General features: G+C 43.4%; 1 pseudogene; it reads right to left on the reverse strand.

Moving 5' to 3' along the window:
• Positions 1-4,059: 4,059 nt before the first annotated feature.
• The window catches only part of LOC102493882 (40S ribosomal protein S2 pseudogene), a 3,632-nt pseudogene continuing 2,845 nt past the window's right edge, over positions 4,060-4,846 (reverse strand).

A 4,846-nucleotide genomic window follows, 5' to 3' on the forward strand; every position in this document is an offset into this window, starting at 1 on the left:
CTCCTTCTCTGTGTCTCCATCTCACTGTCTTTGGTATGTGCATATCCCCTTTGGTATTTAAAAAATTTTAAACTAAAAAAGAAAAAGTAAGTCAAGGAATCATGGAGAGAACAATGGGTTGCTATTTTAGATAAGGCAGTCAGGGCAGGAAAGGCCTTCCTGAGAAGAGGACACTAGAACAGAGTGACGGAGGAAGTGAGGGAGAGGACCATGTGGCTGCCAGTCTCAGCGTTGTCACCCTGTGCTCTCTTTCCCCTCAGAGTTCCTGGGTAAGGATCAGATCATACCTGAGGGAAGCCTGTCTTATCTTTGGCATTCCAGAATGCCAAAGAGAATTTGAATCTGGAAGGAAAGCAAAAATCTAGTACCTCCTCCAAATCCCCAACTAAGTTAAAAATCAGGAGATACCAAAATAGCAGAGCGCCTCAATTAGTTCAGCTACCATTTAAAATAGACATAAGAATGAAATTCTTGACAGCAAAGATTATGGAAATATAGAACAGGCTGCCAAAGAAGATGGGAGCATGCATTCTTAAAGGAAAGATTTTTCAACACTCATTGTTCAAGTGTTCTGATGGTGAAGAAAATGACCCTTTGGTGTCATACTTGTCCCCAAGATCAGAAATATCTGTACACCATTTTTTTCTGGTGCTTTTATAAAAATTTTCAAGCACGCAGAAGAATCATGATCATATGTAGATCCCTCATGTAGAACCCAAAATTGTTAATATTGTGTCTTTTTTTTAACCTAAAGGGTTAATAGATAGGTAATAAATACATATTGCAAATCCCCTGAAAGTAAGTTGCAGACACTGTAACACTTTACCCCTAAATAATTTACCACTAAATAATGCGTTGCCGAGAACTAAGAATACTTTCCTATAAAATCACACCTACTACTAACAAAAGATTATTGATAATTATATGATATCTAGTCCATGTTCAACTGTCCTTGATTGTTTCAAAAATTTAACAGGGTGATAATTACAAATGTATTTATTAAAATGAATAAACAGTTATGGACTGAGAGAAACACAGAAATGTATGAGAAGTAGAGAGTGGGGGAGAGAGAAGGAACACTGAGGCTGAATGCATTGATACATTGAATACATTGATTTGTTCATTCAGCAAATAGACTTACCATTGGGCATGTTAATGATGTGCAAAACAGACCATCCGTGGATTCTGGGTGTCAGCCGAGTCTGCAGAGGAGGAGCCAGAAGAAAGGAGAAACTGCTATCTAGTAATGAACATCCCTTCACTGGCTCAGTGTGTAACTATTATGCTACTATCATCCTTTAAAATTCTTTTATTTACTTACAATATTGGGATTTTTTTTTTTTTTTTGCTTTTGCTTTAGAGCTTGGGTTCATTGGAGAAAGAGAGAACATGAGAAATTGCCCTCTAGGGGTATGGCCATGCCTCAGCCCCTTCTCCTACACTCTCCTCTCAGGATTCTGGGCACGTGCACACCCATGCCTGGTGTATTTTCTAGTTGCTGGGTCCGAGGCATGAACCATGGTTAGCCATGTGGAAGTCCAACACCTTAACCACATTGCCACCTGCTAGCCCCTACAATATGGGACTTTTAAAGATGACCTCCTTATTGCTTACAGGGGCCATTTGCTTCAGGGAGGCAATCTATACAGTGAGATTAAGTGTGTCAGCAGATGGTGCTGATGACCCAGTGAGAGGAGAAGTAGGGGTAGATGCTGGACCACCAGTGAAATCATCTCGGATGGAAGCCCTGTGCCACACATAGAAGGGCCAGGAGAATATCGGGTGCAAGAGTGTAGGAGCCAGGGTACAAGATGCTTAGTTTCTTTGTGTATGGAACAGGGAAGGAGGGATGTCTTCCTACATTCCTTTACAAGGGGTTTGTCTCCAAACAGGCATGTGAGAGATATAAAGCTTGCCTCTCCAGAGGAAAAAGTCTGTGATACCATAAGCGAATAGAATGATGTCAGTATTAGAGGATATGAGGGCTGTTCATCCGACAAGTACTGAACATCTATTCAACACGAATCTGTTAAGCAACTTAGGGCACTCGGACAAATCAGAGGCCTGGCTCTGCTCTAAGGTTCCAGAGCAGTAGGAAGGAAAGCATCAGGTTCTTCCCTGAGTACAGTTATTTAGGTGGTACAGTGTAAATTTGAAATTTTTTATTCATAGCAGAGCACAGGTATGTGCAGGTGAGACAGAGAGCAAGGAGCACTCTCCACCAAGTCTGATCATGCTATGGTCCCCTTCCTCCAGTCCTTCAGACAGGGGGCGGGGAGGAAGGAGGGGCTCCTGGGCACTTGCAAGCATACCCAGCATATTTCAGGCTGACTGGGCCAGGGATTCTAACTGCGGTCAACATGTGACATTTTTGACCCGCTCATTGTGGAACCCCCAAGAATAGGTTTCTTGATTACCATCAAGGCTATCTCCACCAATCCATACTGTCCTTGATGAGATATAATACTACACAAGCTCCGTGGTGTGGTGGTTTCTCACATAGCTGACTGTAGTTTGAGTTCTGGACTGGGAGACTTGGAAAAATCACACTGGTCACATGTGTGTGAGTCAAAAATCCTGAGAAGAAAAGGAATTGCAGGTAGCTCTTGCCCCTAGAGGGTGATTTCTCACTTTCCCTCTCTCTGTATCTCTCTGTCTCTGTCACTCTCTGGTGAATGCATGCACCCTGTGGGAATAACAAACAAGCAAACAAGTATTACATGAGTTGTTTGTTAGTACACATTAGGTGCAGGAAGGCAGGAATGTAAATTTGTTCTCCCATTGTATCATGACACAGTAGTGAACATCTGTGTTGTACGCCTGTCACGTAATAGGTGTACAATAAATTTTGTAACTAAATGAATATGCACACTTGAGACAGTGCAATAGATTCCAATGTCTTCTCACATTTTCTACTAAACACATTTAGTTTGCTTTTAACTTGCTTAACATCCCGCACTCTAAAACAGAGGTCAAAGGGTTGATGATGTTGGTTTAAATAGCTAAGAATACTTTGAATTTTTGCAGATCAATTTTTCTTTTCAGAAGTGACTTTATTCTAATTTTAGTCTTAATGAAAACCATACAGGCAGAAGTTATTTGATCCTACTCCCGGGCAGTGAAAAAATCAACACCATTGGAATCGCTATAACTTCTACACTAATTTATTGATTCTCTTTCAACTTAAGAAAACAAAGAGAGGAGCCATTCAGCAGCACAGTGGTAAAAGGGGAAGCTCTGCAACACTCTCTGGGGCTGAGGCACTTGAGAAGGTTCCAGGTTTTCATCAGAAGACCTTTCCCAGTATGCTCATACATGCCTGCCTGTAATCCGGGGCTGGCTAAGGGTTGGGGATGAATCACAGAGTCATACCCTTGTTGGAGGTACTCTTTCTTTCTGTCTCTGTCTCTATTCTTTGTGGAGGAAATAAATGAAATAAACTTTAAACAACAATAACAAAAAAGAAAGTAAAAAGAGAGCAACTTTACATATAGATTTTTCTACAGCTTTGTAAGAGACCAGAGCTACTGTATTTATAGATGATTTTAATAGTTCATGTACCACTTGGGCAGTTAGACTAAGAGGCATTTCACCCAAAGTCATATCCTTAGATACACAATCTAGACATACATTAGGTCATTGGGAAAGTCATGACGTATTTTTCTATTTTTCTGTGCAAAAATGCATCATGACTTTTCCAATAACTCAATAATTCCCATTGTTGCTGAAAGTTTTTAGCCACTTCTAAAATTGTTCCTCAATAAAGAGTGGCTTAATCTTTTTCTTTTTTTGGAGAAGTTTTTTTTTGTTATAGGGAGCGTGCGCTAGCCAGAGAGAGACAGAGAAACAGAAAGCAAGAAATCAACCCCCAGGGGGGATGGCCACGCCACAATCCCTTCTCCATTCTCCTCTCAGGATCTTGGGCATGCACACACACGCGCCCAGCGTGAGTTTTAAGCCACCGGGTCCGGGACTCGAACCGTGGTCAACTACATGGGAGTCCAGTGACATGGCCATTAAGCCAGTTGCTGGTCCCACTCTTTTTCTTTTTTTTCAGGTTTAATTCACTTTATTTTCACTGTATGTTGTGGCCACAGCTGGAGCCTGGGTCCTCTGCATGGACCCAGGTGTGGGTCTTGATGAGATGGTCAATGAATTCCTGATATAGGGAGACATGGTGAACACAGTCTCTTTCCAAAGGTCAGGGGTCAGATAGCCGTAGGTCTTGGAGATGGCATCAAAGGTGGCCTTGGCGAAGTTGCCCAGGGTGGCAGTGCAGCCCTGAGCTGAGGTATAGCATCGATGCCAGCCATCATTAGCAGCTTCTTGGGCACAGGAGCGGAGACAATGCCAGTGCCTCTGAGGGCAGGAATGAGGCGCACCAGCACAGAGCCACAGTGACTGGTCACCTTGCAAGGGACAATGTGGGGCTTGCCAATCTTGTTCCCCCAGTATCCTCTCCATACTGGGACAATGGAGAGTTTGGCCAGGATGATGGCCCCTCCAATGGCAGTGGCTACCTCCTTGGAGCACTTCACATCCAAACCAACATGGCCATTGTAGTCCCTGATGGCTACAAATGCCTTGAACCTGGTCTGCTGGCCAGCGTGAGTCTGCTTCTACACAGGCATGATCTTCAGAACTTCATCCTTGAGAGATACTTCCAGGAAGAAGTAGATGATCTCAGACTCCTTGATGGGCAGGGAGAAGAGACAGACCTGCAGGGATTTGATCTTCATGTCTTTGACCAGGTGGCCCAGCTTGATGACCAGGATCCACCCCTTGTCCTTGACCTTGCCTCAGTGAGCACTGAGGCCGCGTCCCAGCCCCCAGACCACCGCCGGAC

This window comes from Tupaia chinensis, unplaced genomic scaffold, assembly GCF_000334495.1.
Source record: "Tupaia chinensis unplaced genomic scaffold, TupChi_1.0 Scaffold000647_1, whole genome shotgun sequence".
NCBI classification, from domain to species: Eukaryota; Metazoa; Chordata; class Mammalia; order Scandentia; family Tupaiidae; genus Tupaia; species Tupaia belangeri.